This window comes from Lolium rigidum, chromosome 1 (genome assembly GCF_022539505.1).
Source record: "Lolium rigidum isolate FL_2022 chromosome 1, APGP_CSIRO_Lrig_0.1, whole genome shotgun sequence".
NCBI lineage: Eukaryota > Viridiplantae > Streptophyta > Magnoliopsida > Poales > Poaceae > Lolium > Lolium rigidum.
In genome coordinates, this window is record NC_061508.1 from 126,296,059 (window position 1) to 126,314,231 (window position 18,173).

The following is an 18,173-nucleotide window of genomic DNA, read 5'->3' on the forward strand; positions in this document are numbered from 1 at the left end:
GAATGGAAGCAATAAGGTAAAGAAATATATTCTCTTAAACTAGAGTGTCACAATTTTATTTATCTATGCACTAAACAACTTAAATATGGAAAAGGTGGTTGGTTGTTGACATGGGCATACCCTTCGGGTACCCATTATTAGTATACCTGGCTCGGCCCAATATGGAGAAGATCAAATATGGAGAAGGCCCAACAAGGCAACCCGAAGTAGTAGTCGACTAGGACTCTTGTAAAACCCTAGGCTGGTTGCATATATAAAGCTAGCCAGGGCACCCGAAATAAGGAGGCCAACAGATAGACAGAATATAGACAACATAGCTCCGCCTATGGCGGCACCATGTAAACATATTATGCTCATATACTGGATTGCTAGCAGCACGTAGGGATCCTCCACCGAGGGGACCCGAAGCTGGGTACGTCGTGTGCCTAATCTCGTCCCCGGAATCTCCATCGTCGCTCTTCCCGAAAACCCTAGTCTACAATACGTAGGCATTGCCGAGGTGATCCCTCGTCAATTGGCGCCGTCTGTGGGAATCGCGACGACTGGATTTTGTTATCCGGGCGAGATCCGTCTGTATCATCATCAAGTTCGTCATCGGCTAACTCGTCGGCACCAACATCTTCAACCTTGCATGGTTCCGAGTGAACGAAGACTTCATCATCTACCGGTTAAGTCAATTCCGAGACCAGCCACCAACCAGATCGATCTATTATCCAGAGGCGCCGTGCAGTACCGGTGCAGCAACGATCCGATTGATGAAAGTGTTTGCATGTACGGGAAATCAATTTGCAGCGTGGCCAAGTAGATGATACCAACAGCTCAAGTTTCAAGGAAAAAAGATGTAAAGCAAAAGAAAAATCTGAAGCAAAGAAAAAACAGCCTACTTCACGCAAATACAAGGAAGGTTCAGGCAAAGAGCAGAGGACACGTTTCGATCGGAAACTTAAGTCGCTAGGCTGCACGGAAACTTAAGTTGCTTGGCTGTTGTCCCATCGGATCGGATCGGAAACGTATAACACCTATTGCAAAGGAAAATCAGCTGAATCGAAGCAAGAGCAATGGATGTTCACGTAAAAAAACAGCATTGATCAAGATAGTAGCTAAAAATTAGACTGCAACGATGAGTTGCCAAGTTGCGCGGACGGCTAAGAATACTTCGACTCCGCCGTCGTCGTCATTGAGTCTGGAGGAACCTACATCGCCATCCAACACAAGGACTATCAGGTGCTATATTTTCAATTACGCAAAAAAAATTCTCAAAATATCTTTTTCGCCCGTGCTATTATCTGCGTGCGACTTTGCGCACTACAATATGACTGCAGATTGAGACAAAAGCTTCGACAACTCTGCTCGGTCGACCGCGCCCGCAATCATGCACTAGTCATACTTGGAGGTTCGCCTGTCGAGGACACGACATATTCGGGTGCTCATCCGTGGCGGATTCGCCACATCGATTGCGTCCTCTCATCGACTACTTCCGGCCAGGCGCCGCACGACTACATCGACTGTGTCCGCCATATGATTTGCTTCCACATTGGCTCCACCGCAGCCGATAAAAAAAAGATATACTCGGTTACTCGATGAATTTATTTTCTTCGGCTTAGTGGATTTCTGGATATATATTTTCCGGCTCAATGGAGTTATTTTCTTCGGCTCAGTGGATTCATCTTCTTCGGCTTATTGAATTTTGTCTTCGTCGGATTCATCTTATAAGGTTATAATTGGTTTTCTCTAATACAATAATACCCGACGCAGTTCCGGGTCAGTGGATTTATGAATATTACTGGGTTTATTTTCTTCGGGTCAATGGATTCATCTTATATGGTCATCTTGGATTCATCTTCTATGATTATTATTGGAACCTATTTTCTTCGAGTCAATGGATTCATCTTATATGGTCATGTTGGATTCATCTTCTACGGTTATGACTGGATTTACTTTCTTCGGGTCAATGGATTCATCCTTTATGATATTAGCGGATTCATCTTCAATATATGCTTCATGGTTAATGGCGTAATCTTCAACGCGGATTCATCTCAAGTACTTCATCTCGGACTTCATCGTCAGTATTTCATCCTTAATGGCATTCTTTCGGCGACACGGATAATACTCGGGGGCTCGACAACGACTCCGCCTCAAGTAACAACTGTGACATGGCATCTAAGCAACAATCATAACATCACCACAGCAGTGCTTGGGGGCTTGGCTATGTTTTCATCAATAATATGGCGGCATCTACTTTCGTTATTTGGTGGTTTCTACTTTGGCTAGATTTCTTATCTACACTCGAAGACTTCATCATGCATCGACTTCGTCGTGTCCAGAATGCTAAGTGTTCTTTTACTTTGCAAAAAGTTTATTATTGTTTACTTTCGTGGCACCCGACACTCGGGGGCTGCGCGGCATATATTCACTTTACATATAATTGAATATGAGCATCTGACACCGCATGCAAAAAAAAAAAAGTCAAGCAAAAGATAGAAAAAGTTTGTTTATTTGTGCAGGAGAACGCAAATTTCAAAGTATACAAGTTCTTGAGCCTATGTCCGGATGCGCGCACCCGACCATAGCCTCGGGGGCTACTCCCATCGGGAGCGCTGGCCGTGCACCCGACGAAATCAAAAGAGAACCCGACGAAATCTTCTTCAGGGAGGAACCCGACGAAATCAAAAGAGAACCCGACGAAATCTTCTTCAGGGAGGAACCCGACGAAATCAAAAGAGAAACTGAAGAAATCTTCTTCAGGAAGGAACCCGACGAAATCTTGAGAGAACCCGACGAAATTGTCTTCAAAGAGAACCCGGCGAAATCTTATTCAGGAAGGACCCGAAGAATTTTCCTCAGTGAGGACCCGAAGAATTATCTTAAAGGAATTCGCAAAAAATTATCTTCAAGGAGGTCCCGAAAAATTATCCTCAAGGAGGTCCCGAAAAATTATCTTCAAGGAGGTCCCGAAGAATTATCCTCAAGGAGGCCTCGAAGAATTATCTTCAAAGAGAACCCGAAGAATTGTCCCCAGGGAGGACCCGAAGAATTGTCCTCAAGGAGGACCCAAAGAAATTTTCCTGAAGGAGGAACTCGACGAAATTTTCATCAAGCAGAAAAAAAAAGAGGTGGACAAATCTTCGGGATCATTGGCTCGTCATATTGTTCCGAGCAAGAGCATCGGTGATGTACCCGACAATATAGAAGAACCAATATATTCGGCTGTCTTATCAAGCCCGAGAGAAAAATAGAAGAACCCGCAAAATGGGTCATTGTATCAGCCGAACAAGGTACTTGACAAAATATTCTCAGAGTGCCAAAGTTGCGAATAATCTCTGAATGCCGCAAAACTTTGCGAAGGTAAGACCCCAGATCCGTTCTGCTGGGCGTGGCATCGCCAAAGACTGCGCTCTGCTACTTTTATCCGTATCAACAGATACGAAGAAAAATCCTAACGGACGCGTTAGGTACCCGATAAACATGACTGGGGCTCGACAGAATGGTAAGACCTTAAGCGGCACCTGTCGAGTTAGCACCAGTATCCCGAGATCATGTCCAGGGACGTGATCTTGAAGTAGGTTTTTGCGGATTGCCACTAGAGCAGTTAACTAGTACCTGATCCGTCAGATGAACTAGCCCCAATTACCATTATCCCTGTACAATATAGATATGGATGTCAAATAAAAATAGCAACGGCCTGGAGTTGATAAAAAGAGGGGCTGCGCCATCGAGTAGTACAACTTGAGCCTATGCCTAGGTGCAAGCACCTGCTCATAGGCTCGGGGGCTACTCTTATCGAGAGTATTGTTCACCCTCCCGATAAGAAAGAGGAAAAATTATGGATTCAATTACAAGCAAGTTGAGCCTACACCCAAGTGCAAACACTTGGTTGTAGCCTCGGGGGCTACTCCCATCGGGAGCGCTGGTCGCGCACCCGATAGAAAAATAACTTCGACAGCATAGGTTTGTAGACTCAGCTCGATTCTACGAATCGAGTGGAGCCTACTCCCATCGGGAGCACATGGATTTCATCAAGTCCTTCAGAAATATAGTTAAATTCTTCATCGAGTAGTACAACTTGAGTCTATGCCCAAGTGCAAGCACTTGCCCATAGACTCGGGGGCTACTCCCATCGGGAGCGCTGCCGCGCACCCGATAGAAAAATAATTTCAAGAATCGTCGACATCATCTACGCTACACATGATCTACGACATGGACCTCGCCTTGTATTTCATCGACTTCGGAGATTGTTATGCTTGGAGTTTCTACGCAAGTCTTCGCCTTCCCTATAAACTCGGGGGCTACTGACATGGGCATACCCTTCGGGTACCCATTATTAGTATACCCGGCTCGGCCCAATATGGAGAAGATCAAATATGGAGAAGGCCCAACAAGGCAACCCGAAGAAGTAGTCGACTAGGACTCTTGTAAAACCCTAGGCTGGTTGCATATATAAAGCTAGCCAGGGCACCCGAAATAAGGAGGCCAACAGATAGACAGAATATAGACAACATAGCTCCGCCTATGGCGGCACCATGTAAACATATTATGCTCATATACTCGGATTGCTAGCAGCACGTAGGGATCCTCCACCGAGGGGACCCGAAGCTGGGTACGTCGTGTGCCTAATCTCGTCCCCGGAATCTCCATCGTCGCTCTTCCCGAAAACCCTAGTCTACAATACGTAGGCATTGCCGAGGTGATCCCTCGTCAGTTGTTATCAAGTATTAAATCAACAAGGTAATTGCTATGAATATCCCAATCCTCTATAGTGCAAGAGGACAAGACAAGGGTTTTACTTATGTTAATGGACCTAGGTTCATGGGTTCACTTAATCTTTCTCACTCAACAATAATTTTAGGTTTTATTCATAAAATCTTGATAAATTTACAGTAGCTGCAACTTTTCATCCTCTATATGGAAAAAATTGGCTAAAATTCCTGACATATCTAAGTGGTCGAAAAAAATCCATTTGTTGCTGCTAAATTTTTTAACATTCTGCTTCTTAATGTTTGAACCATTCTTTTGGGTTTCAAAATTATTTTTCTTGGATCTTTTGATTTGCTAATAATGTTGAGGACATTATGTGCTCTCTGGTTCATAAAACTACTTTTATCTTTGAATAAAATGGCAGTAAGCATATTATTCTTATACCACTAATGTTATCCCATAGAAAATAAGTGGGAGAAAAATTTGTGTTGAAGTTTTTTCACAGGGAATAGAGGAACATGACACTAAGAGCTATCCAAGAATGGTGAAGACCATAAGCTTGGGATGCCCAAGGCACCCACTAGAATTATCTCTAAACTCTCGGTTTGCACACCCCTAAACTCTACTTTTCGAGCAACATAGAGTTATCACAAAACTTGGAGCATCATTTATTTTATTTGTGTCTAGTTTTGGTTTTAGATAAATAAGAACATCATGATAAGTACCTTACATGCATATGAAGGAGCTACTGGGATAAACTCCCATATTCTTAGATGAAAACAAGTTGCATGTTATGATAAGAAAAAGAGGAATGCCAACAAAATTATGAAAGTTAAGTTATGCATGGTATTACTAGTTTCAAATACTTTATTGAATGATGATTTGCTAAGTGCCTTATTTAGTGTTGCTTCTTACTAGTATACATAGATGTTTAACATTAAGTATCATTGGTTGATGATAAATGAATAAGTCAACCCCAATATCATCATACCTATCTACATAGCACTTGCTATTCCAAGTATAATGTGCGTGTTATGCCTCCAATTGATTCAAAATATCCTTTTTGTGTAATTTCAAGCTCATAGGAAAAAAAGTCATGGAAGGGAAAACACCACTATGGAAGTTGTGGGTTTGCCAAATTATAAGTAATGAGCTAGGTAGGAACCATGATGTCATGGGAAACACCTTTCGACATTGCACTTATCTTTGAGTTGATCATCATGTGTTTATTTACTGGATAGCCATCTCGGGCGAAAGAAAGAGGGTTATCACAAATGACTAGAGTATGCATATGTGTTAGAGAAGAGCATTGGGCCGCCAACCAAACCCATGCATAATCATGGCAGAAGTTTACAGCACGGGCATCCTCAATAGAATTTATGAAAATAAGAAAAGGAAAAAACGAAGCAACAAGTTTTTAGTAGGAATGGATAAAAAAGAAAAGGAAAGAAAAAGTTTTTTAGGGAGGATACCCAACTGTCTGTTATCCCGTCTTCCCGGTATGGAGGGCCTTTAGAGTTGAAGTTGCAAAACTTCCTTGGGTTCTTTGTACAGGAGACACTGAGGTGCCCCTTTGCGATGCTCGGTTAAAACAATATCCTGAAAGGTCTGTGATAATCTGAAGTTGAATAGTACGAGATGTGGTTATCAAAGTGCTAGAGCATGAGGCACTTAATTATAAGCGGTCAAACACAGAATCATGATTATCTCTAAACTCAAAGTAACAAAGAGACATGTGGAGCCCCATCCTATTACTGTTGACATGAATTACATAGCTCAAAACCTTACTTTATGCTCTCTTTTACCTTGTTATTTTGTTGACGAACTAGCACATGTATTCCCTACTTGCTTTATGTTATTCAAGAGTCAAAAGAGTCAAAAGAATCAAAAGATAAGACAAAGAGTCTTCCAAACAATTTCGATATGATTATCCAAGCATGCTTTATGGTTCATAATACTTCTCATTTATTTGCTTACAATGCCATTTATTATTATGCAAGCTTTATAGAATGTAAGGGATATTAGTTTATAATTCATTTACTTATTGTTATTCTTTAATGACTGAAACTTGTAAGACTTTGCATGATAACATATAAGCAATGCAATAAACTCCAAAGTTCATGTTAGTTTTATCACCTTTATGCTCGAGGACGAGCATAGGTTAAGCTTGGGGATGTTGATGCATGTAAAATGCATGCATGAACTTTGTACTTCACTGACACATATTCCCACATATTTGCAACATATATAATATTATTTCCATGTTTTATATTGATTTATGGGGATTTACCAATAATCCCTTTTATTTAGGTTATAACTCCGCAGAAGAGGTGAAAGTTCAGAGATGGTAAACCTAGAGGGGGTGAATAGGTTTCTACAAATTTTAATTTTTTCTTTGCAATATTAGGCTTTGCGGAATCTAGAGGTGAGCCTAATGCAAATTAGGTGAGGCACCCTAATGTCTATGCACGCTTCTATTCCTGTAGACAGTGTTGGGCCTCCAAGAGCAGAGGTTTGTAGAACAGCAGCAAGTTTTCCTTAAGTGAATCACCCAAGGTTTATCGAACTCAGGGAGGTAGAGGACAAAGATATCCCTCTCAAGCAACCCTGCAATCACGATACAAGAAGTCTCTTGTGTCCCCAACACACCCAATACACTTGTCAGATGTATAGGTGCACTAGTTCGGCGAAGAGATAGTAAAACACAGGTGGTATAGATGGTGGTAATATTGCAGGAAGTAAAGATGCAGTAAACGAACATGTAGCAGAACAGTAAATAAACGGTGCCAGAAAATAGCTTGCTGGCGTGGGAGGAGTGTGAATGCCTTTTCTATTCGGAAGCAAGGCCTAGGGATCATACTTTCACTAGTGGACACTCTCAACATTGATCACATAATAAAACCACTCTACACTATCTTGTTGGATGATGAACACCATTAATTGTGTAGGGCTACAAGAGCACGTCAATGCCGGAGTTAACAAGCTCCACAACATTCAATGTTCATATTTAAATAATCTTAGAGTGCATGATAGACCAACGCAATTATACCGAGTACTAACATAGCATGCACCTGCCAACATTAGCTATGAAAGGGGGAATAGATCACATCAATACTATCATAGTAATAGTTAACTTCATAATCTACAAGAGATCACAATCATAACCTACGCCAAGTACTACATGATGCACACATTGTTCACATTACATCATGGAGGAGGAATAGAGTACTTTAATAACATCACTAGAGTAGCACATAGATGAATAGTGATACAAAGCTCATATGAATCTCAATCATGTAAGGCAGCTCATGAGATCATTGTATTGAAGTACATAGGAGAGAGATTAACCACATAGCTACCGGTACAGCCCTTAGCCTTGATGGAGAACTACTCCCTCCTCATGGGAGACAGCAGCGGTGATGAAGATGGTGGTGGTGTTGATGGAGATGCCTTCCGGGGGCACTTCCCCGTCATGGCGGCATGCCGGAACAGAGACTCCTGTCCCCCAGATCTTGGCTTCGCGATGGCGGCGGCTCTGGAAGGTTTCTCGTACCGTGGCTTTTCCGTATCGAAGATTTAGGTTAGGGAGCTTTAAATAGGCGAAGAGGCGGAGTCGGAGGGCTGACGAGGCAGCCACACAACAGGGGGCGCCCCCCTGGGCCGCGCCGGCCACATGTGTCGGGCCCACCTGGCTCTCCTCTGGCCCCTCTCCGATGTTCTGGAAGCTTCGTGGAATTATAAGATATTGGGCGTTGATTTCGTCCAATTCCAAGAATATTTCCTTACTAGGATTTCTGAAATCGAAAACAGCAGAAAACAGGAACTGGCACTTCGGCATCTTGTCAATAGGTTAGTTCCAGAAAACGCATAATAATGACATATAATGTGTATAAAACATGTGAGTATCATCATAAAAGTAGCATGGAACATAAGAAATTATAGATACGTTTGAGACGTATCAAGCATCCCCAAGCTTAGTTCCTACTCGCCCTCGAGTAGGTAAACGATAACAAAGATAATTTCTTAAGTGACATGCTATCATAATCTTGATCAATACTATTGTAAAGCATATGAGATAAATGCAGCGATTTGAAGCAATGGTGAAGATAACGAGTAAACAAATGAATCATATAGCAAAGACTTTTCATGAATAATACTTTCAAGACGAGCATCAATAAGACTTGCATAAGAGTTACTCATAAAGCAATAAATTCTTAGTTGAAAGTTTTGAAACAACACAAAGGAAGATATAAGTTTCAGCAGTTGCTTTCAACTTGTAACATAAAGCAATATAACAAGTGCAATAAGTAAACATGTAAGAATCAATGCACACAGTTGAAACAAGTGTTTGCTTCTAAGATAGAAAGAAGTAGGTAAACTGACTCAACAATAAAGTAGAAGATAGGCCCTTCGCAGAGGGAAGCATGGATTACTATATTTGTGCTAGAGCTTTTCATTTTGAAAACAAGAAACAATTTTGTCAACGGTAGTAATAAAGCATATGTGTTATGTATAAGACATCTTATAAGTTGCAAGCCTCATGCATAGTATACCAATAGTGCTCGCACCTTGTCCTAATTAGCTTGGATTAACATGGATTATCATTGCATAGAATATGTTTCAACCAAGTGTCACAAAGGGGTACCTCTATGCCGCCTCTACAAAGGTCTAAGGAGAAAGTTCGCATTGGATTTCTCGCTTTTGATTATTCTCAACTTAGACATCCATACCGGGACAACATAGACAACAGATAATGGACTCCTCTTTAATGCATAAGCATTCAACAACAAATAATATTCTCATAAGAGATTGAGGATTAGTTGTCCAAACTGAAACTTCCACCATGGATCATGGCTTTAGTTAGCGGCCCAATGTTCTTCTCTAACAATATGCATACTCAAACCATTTGATCATGAAAATCTCCCTTACTTCAGACAAGACGAACATGCATAGCAACTCACATGATATTCAACAAAGGTGTAAAAGTTGATGGCGTCCCCGTAAACATGGTTACCGCTCAACAAGCAACTTATTAAGAAATAAGACACATAAGTACATATTCTTCACCACAATAGTTTTTAAGGCTACTTTCCCATGAGCTATATATTGCAAAAACAAAGAATAGAATTTTAAAGGTAGCACTCAAGTAATTTAATTTGGAATGGCAGAGAAATGCCATGTAGTAGGTAGGTATGGTGGACACAAATGGCATAGTTTTTGGCTCAAGGATTTGGATGCACGAGAAGAATTCCTCTCAATACAAGGCTAGGCTAGCAAGGTTGTTTGAAGCAAACTCACGTATAAAAGGGTGCAACAAAGCTCACATATGAACATATTGTAAGTATTATAAGACTTTACATTGTCTCCTTGTTGTTCAAACACCTTAACCAGAAAATATCTAGACTCTAGAGAAACCAATCATGCAAATCAAATTTTAACAAGCTCTATGTAGTTCTTCATTAATAGGTGCAAAGTACATGATACAAGAGTTTAAACATGATCTATATGAGCACAACAATTGCCAAGTATCACATTATCCAAGACATTATACCATTTACCACATGCAACATTTTCTGTTTCCAACCATATAACAATGAACGAAGCAGTTTCAACCTTCGCCATGAACATTAAAAGTAAAGCTAAGAACACATGTGTTCATACGAACAAGCGGAGTGTGTCTCTCTCCGACACAAGCATGATGGATCATATTTTATTCAAAGAACTAAGATAACAAAACGAAAATAAAAGCACACAGACGCTCCAAGTAAAGCACATAAGATGTGACGGAATAAAAATATAGTTTCACTAGAGGTGACCTGATAAGTTGTCGATGAAGAAGGGGATGCCTTGGGCATCCCCAAGCTTAGATGCTTGAGTCTTCTTGAAATATGCAGGGATGAACCACGGGGGCATCCCCAAGCTTAGACTTTTCACTCTTCTTGATCATATTGTATCATCCTCCTCTCTTGACCCTTGAAAACTTCCTCCACACCAAACTCAAAACAAACTCATTAGAGGGTTAGTGCATAATCAAAAATTCACATGTTCAGAGGTGACATAATCATTCTTAACACTTCTGGACATTGCACAAAGCTACCGAAAGTTAATGGAACAAAGAAATCCATCAAACATAGCAAAACATGCAATGCGAAATAAAAGGCAGAATCTGTCAAAACAGAACAGTCCGTAAAGACGAATTTGTTAGAGGCACCAGACTTGTTCAGATGAAAATGCCCAAATGGAATGAAAGTATCGTACATATCTGAGGATCACACACGTAAACTGGCAGATTTTTCTGAGTTACCTACAGAGAACCCTGCCCAAATTCGTGACAGCAAGAAATCTGTTTCTGCGCAGTAATCCAAATCTAGTATCAACCCTACTATCAAAGACTTTACTTGGCACAAAAATGCAATAAAATAAAGATAAGGAGAGGTTGCTACAGTAGTAACAACTTCCAAGACTCGAATATAAAACAAAATTGCTGTAGTAAAATAAAGATATGGGTTATCTCCCAAGAAGTGCTTTCTTTATAGCCATTAAGATGGGCTCAGCAGTTTTAATGATGCACTCGCAAGAAATAAGAGTTGAAGCAAAAGAGAGCATCAAAAAGCAAGAATGAAGCAAATTTAAGTCTAACCCACTTCCTATGCATAGGAATCTTGTACACAAATAAATTCATGAAGAACAAAGTGACAAGCATAGGAAGATAAAACACAAGTAACTTCAAAATTTTCGGCATAAAGAGAGGTGTTTTAGTAACATGAAATCTTCTAAAACCATATTTTCCTCTCTCGTAAAGATTTTCAGTAGCATCATGAACAAACTCAACAATATAACTATCAAATGAAACATTCTTATCATGAGTCTCATGCATAAAATTATTACTACTCCCAACATAAGCATAATCAATTTTATTAGTTGTAGTGGGAGCAAATTCAACAAAGTAGCTATCATTATTATTCTCATCAAGTGTAGGAGGCATAGTATAATCATAATAAAATTTACTCTCCATAGTAGGCGGAACCAAAAGACCACTATCATTATAATCATCATAAATAGGAGGCAAACTATCATCAAAGTAAATTTTCTCCTCAAAACTTGGGGGACTAAAAATGCCATGCTCATCCAAACCAACTTCCCCAAGCTTAGAATTTTCCATATCATTAGCAACAATGGTGTTCAAAGCGTTCATACTAATATCATTGCTACTAGCATGCAAATAAGATTCTATAGGTTTTTTAATTTTCGCATCAAACGATCCAAGTCTTAACTCAGGAAATAGAATAAGAAGCTCATTGTTATCTTCCATTATGTCTTACTAGTGTAAAACAAGAAACAAAAAGATGCAATTGCAGGATCTAAAGGAAATAGCTTCGAGCACTCACACACCAGCAACAATGCTAGGAAATAGCTTAGTAGTCGGAGGATGTGAATACCTTTTACCTTACCTCCCCGGCAACGGCGCCAGAAAAATAGCTTGATGTCTACGCACGCTTCTATTCTTGTAGACAGTGTTGGGCCTCCAAGAGCAGAGGTTTGTAGAACAGCAGCAAGTTTCCCTTAAGTGAATCACCCAAGGTTTATCGAACTAAGGGAGGTAGAGGACAAAGATATCCCTCTCAAGCAACCCTGCAATCATGATACAAGAAGTCTCTTGTGTCCCCAACACACCCAATACACTTGTCAGATGTATAGGTGCACTAGTTCGGAGAAGAGATAGTAAAACACAGGTGGTATAGATGGTGGTAATATTGCAGGAAGTAAAGATGCAGTAAACGAACATGTAGCAGAACAGTAAATAAACGGTGCCAGAAAATAGCTTGCTGGTGTGGGAGGAGTGTGAATGCCTTTTCTATTCGGAAGCAAGACCTAGGGATCATACTTTCACTAGTGGACACTCTCAACATTGATCACATAATAAAACCACTCTACACTCTCTTGTTGGATGATGAACACCATTAATTGTGTAGGCTACAAGAGCACCTCAATGCCGGAGTTAACAAGCTCCACAACATTCAATGTTCATATTTAAATAACCTTAGAGTGCATGATAGACCAACGCAATTATACCGAGTACTAACATAGCATGCACCTGTCAACATTAGTTATGAAAGGGGGAATAGATCACATCAATTCTATCATAGTAATAGTTAACTTCATAATCTACAAGAGATCACGATCATAACCTACGCCAAGTACTACATGATGCACACACTGTCCACATTACATCATGGAGGAGGAATAGAGTACTTTAATAACATCACTAGAGTAGCACATAGATGAATAGTGATACAAAGCTCATATGAATCTCAATCATGTAAGGCAGCTCATGAGATCATTGTATTGAAGTACATAGGAGAGAGATTAACCACATAGCTACCGGTACAGCCCTTAGCCTCGATGGAGAACTACTCCCTCCTCATGGGAGACAAGCAGCGGTGATGAAGATGGCGGTGGTGTTGATGGAGATGCCTTCCGGGGGCACTTCCCCGTCCCGGCGGCGTGCCGGAACAGAGACTCCTGTCCCCCCAGATCTTGGCTTCGCGATGGCGGCGGCTCTGGAAGGTTTCTCGTACCGTGGCTTTTCCGTCTTGAAGATTTAGGTCAGGGAGCTTTAAATAGGCGAAGAGGCGGAGTCGGAGGGCTGACGAGGCAGCCACACAACAGGAGGGCGCCCCCCCCTTGGCCGCACCGGCCACATGTGTGGGGCCCACCTGGCTCTCCTCTGGCCCCTCTCCGGTGTTCAGGAAGCTTCGTGGAATTATAAGATACTGGGCGTTGATTTCGTCCAATTCCGAGAATATTTCCTTACTAGGATTTCTGAAACCGAAAACAGCAGAAAACAGAAGCTGCACTTCGGCATCTTGTCAATAGGTTAGTTCCGGAAAACGCATAATAATGACATATAATGTGTATAAAACATGTGAGTATCATCATAAAAGTAGCATGGAACATAAGAAATTATAGATACGTTTGAGACGTATCTCACCCTATATGATGATACAAGTAACTCGAGCACGAAGGCTCTCACAGGCAGTTATATCACAAGTAAGGGTTCGGTTAGAGATAATTGATAGCATGCGGAGACGAGGGTTTATTCCCGTGTTCCCTTCCTTTGCAACAAGGTACGTCACGTTTGGAGGGGTGGAGGTACCACGAAGGATTCCCCAACGGGCTCACCCTATTCTCCGGAGCCTATCCCACGAAGGAATAGCTCACTCACTTGTGGTAGACTTTGAGGCAGCCTCCAAACCTTCACAATCTTGTCAGGAGCAAATCCATAGCCCGAATGCTTCCGGACTTCGTTTGCCCACCTAGGGTTTCCAAGGAACCCTAGAGAGCAAGTATCTCGATGAATACAAGGGGGAACAAGATTTGGCTCAGTGGAACAGTAGATCAGACCCTCCTCTATCTTTTCCCCGGAGGGATTCGAGTTTGGGTGGAGGAGGAAGGAGGTCTGAAGCTTTTGGTGTTTCTAACAATGGAGTATGAGAGAGAGAGAGAGAGAGAGAGAGAGAGCTCAAGAACAGTTTCTAGTGTAGTGCCTAACTGTTCAGAGATAGGAGAAGAGGTATTTATAGTGTCACTTGAAATCTGGCCATTGCAACTTGACACCTCAGCAATTTTTTCGAGGAGCCCGGTCAACCGGACCTGGAGCCGAACCGCCCGGCGCAGGGGCCGGTCGTACCGGGCCACAGACCGGACCATCCGGTCCTGACCGGGCCTGGCGCCGGGCCGTGACCGGGGCTGAAGTTGACATGCAGTACATGGCCTCCGGAAGACATCAGTGCAGGAGTCGGTTTGCGCCGGGGCATCTGGTCCACAGCCCGGTCAGACCGGGCGAGTGACCCGACCAGTCCGGTCCAAACCGGGTGCCAGGCCGGGCCACCGCCGGGCAAAGGGGAAAAGTCCCCTGGATCGTGCCCGGTGTGCACCGGTCCAGGGGCCGGTCAGCACCGGGCCACCCGGCGCCACAGCCGGTCTGACCGGGCCAGTGAGCGGCCAGTTGCTGAGCAGCCCTTCTTCATTTCTGTCGAAGTGGGGGGTCTCCCTTTACCTTCTTGTTCCATTGATACACCATTATGCCTTTTGGCTAATACCAGGAAATAATCTCATAGACATGTATTAGACCAAATACTCTAGCAACGGTGTCATTGTTACCAGAATAATGGATAAGGGTAAAATACCCTTACAATCTCTCCCTTTTTGGTATACGATGACAAACCGAGATAGAGTCACATATAGATATCATGATAAGCTTAAACCTTGATTCCATATAAGATATTAAGACAACTCCCCCATAATGTGTGCACTTGGAGAGTTTGCGTGTGAATGTAAAGTGCACCATTTGTTGAATCATGAGAAGCTCCCCCAATATATTTAGGAAGCAAACATGGTATGGACAGGTATATATCAAGATATAAGCAAATAGCATAATCACCCTAACATTGAGTTTAGCATACAATAACTTGTCCATACACAAATTATTCAAAGTAGCAAATGGTTCCGAAAATGAAGAGCAAGCAAATAGCACAAAGCACAAGCCAAGTAAGAAGCAAATAAAGTATCAAGCATGGCTTGTGCAACACCCAAGGAACCCCGTGATCCTAGGCTCTTCTATCTTCTCCCCCTTTGGCATCGGAACACCAAAAAGGCGAAGGAAAGAGTAGGGATGCTAGAGCTCCCATCAATAGAACTCTATCCCAGTGGGTGGAGAGTCCTCATCACCATTCTCATCATCATCCTCATCCTCATCTTCGTTATAATCTTCATATCCCTCATCATCATTGCCAGTTCCAGAAGCCTCAGGAGCATGAGCAGATCTAGTAGTAGGAGGAGGAAGACCACCATGAGCAAATAGTGAGAGATCAAAGTTCTGGAGCATCTCATCATCAATGGGAGGCATTGATACGTCTCAAACGTATCTATAATTTCTTATGTTCCATGCTAATTTTATGACAATACTCACATGTTTTATACACACTTTACATCATTTATACGCATTTTCCGGCACTAACCTATTAATGAGATGCCAAAGCGGCAGTTCCTGTTTTGTGCTGTTTTTGGTTTCAGAAATCCTACACAGGAAATACTCTCGGAATTGGACGAAACGAACGCCCAAGGTCTTATTTTTCCACGGAGCTTCCAGAAGACCGAAGAGGATACGAAGTGGGGCCACGAGGCGCCGACACCACAGGGCCGCGCGGCCAGGTAGGGGCCCGCGCCGCCCTATGGTGTGGGGCCCTCGTGAGCCCCCCGACTCTGCCCTTCCGCCTACTTATACGCTCCGTCGCGAAAACCCTATTACCGAGAGCCACGATACGGAAAAAGTTCCAGAGACGCCGCCGCCGCCAATCACATCTCGGGGGATTTAGGAGATCGCCTCCGGCACCCTGCCGGAGAGGGGAACCATCACCCGGAGGACTCTACATCACCATGATCGCCTCCGGACTGATGTGTGAGTAGTTCATCCTTGGACTATGGGTCCATAGAAGTAGCTAGATGGTTGTCTTCTCCTCTTGTGCTATCATGTTTAGATCTTGTGAGCTGCCTATCATGATCAAGATCATCTATTTGTAATGCTACATGTTGTGTTTGTTGGGATCCGATGAATATTGAATACTATGTCAAGTTGATTATCAATCTATCATATATGTGTTGTTTATGTTCTTGCATGCTCTCCGTTGCTAGTAGAGGCTTTGGACAAGTTGATACTTGTGACTCCAAGAGGGAGTATTTATGCTCGATAGTGGGTTCATGCCTCCATTGAATCCAGGACAGGTGACAGAAAGTTCTAAGGTTGTGGATGTGCTGTTGCCACTAGCGATAAAACATCAATGCTTTGTCTAAAGATATTTGTGTTGATTACATTACGCACCATACTTAATGCAATTGTCTATTGTTTGCAACTTAATACCGGAAGGGGTCCGGATGCTAACCTAAAGGTGGACTTTTTAGGCATAGATGCATGCTAGATAGCGGTCTATGTACTTTGTCGTAATGCCCTGATTAAATCTCATAGTAATCATCATAATATATGTATGTGCATCTCTATTTGTCAATTGCCCAACTGTAATTTGTTCACCCAACATGCTATTTCTTATTGGAGAGACACCACTAGTGAACTGTGGACCCCGGTCCATTCTTTTACATCTGAAATACAATCTACTGCAAACTCTGTTCTCTGTTGTTCTTCGCAAGCAAACATCATTCTCCACACCATACGTTTAATCCTTTGTTTACAGCAAGCCGGTGAGATTGACAACCTCACTGTTAAGTTGGGGCAAAGTATTTTGATTGTGTTGTGCAGGTTCCACGTTGGCGCCGGAATCCCTGGTTGCGCCGCACTACACTCCTTCACCAACAACCTTCACGTGGCCTTCATCTCCTACTGGTTCGATAACCTTGGTTTCTTACTGAGGGAAAACTTGCTGTTGTACGCATCACACCTTCCTCTTGGGGTTCCCAACAGACATGTGTTTCACGAGCCATCAAGCAATTTTTCTGGCGCCGTTGCCGGGGAGATCAAGACACGCTGCAAGGGGAGTCTCCCACATCCAATCTCTTTACTTTGTTTTTGTCTTGCTTTACTTTACTTTATTTACTGCTTTGTTTGCTTTCTCTATATCAAAAATACAAAAAAAATAGTTACTTGCTTTACTTTATTTACTGTCTTGTTTGCGTTCTTTATATCAAAAACACAAAAAAATTAGTTACTTGCATTACTTTATTTAGTTTGCTTTACTTATTTTTATTACTGCTAAAATGGGTACTCCTGAGAATACTAAGTTGTGTGACTTCACTAGCACAAATAATAATGATTCCTATGCACACCTATTGCTCCACCTGCTACTACAACAGAATTTTATGAAATTAAACCTGCTTTACTAAATCTTGTTATGAGAGAGCAATTTTCTGGTGTTAGTTCTGATGATGCTGCTGCCCATCTTAATAATTTTGTTGAACTTTGTGAAATGCAAAAGTATAAGGATTTAGATGGTGACATTATAAAATTGAAATTGTTTCCTTTCTCCTTAAGAGGAAGAGCTAAAGATTGGTTGCTATCTTTGCCTAAAAATGGTATTGATTCATGGACTAAATGTAAGGATGCTTTCATTGGTAGATATTATCCTCCCGCTAAAATTATATCTTTGAGAAGTAGCATAATGAATTTTAAGCAATTGGATAATGAACATGTTGCCCAAGCATGGAAAATAATGAAATCTTTGGTAAAGAATTGCCCTACCCATGGACTAACTACTTGGATGATCATCCAAACCTTCTATGCAGGATTAATTTTTTTTTCGAGGAACCTATTGGATTCAGCTGCTGGAGGTACTTTTATGTCCATCACCTTAGGCGCCGCAACAAAGCTTCTTGATGATATGATGATCAATTACTCTGAATGGCACACTGAAAGGGCTCCACAAGGTAAGAAGGTAAATTCTGTTGAAAAAACCTCTTCCTTGAGTGAT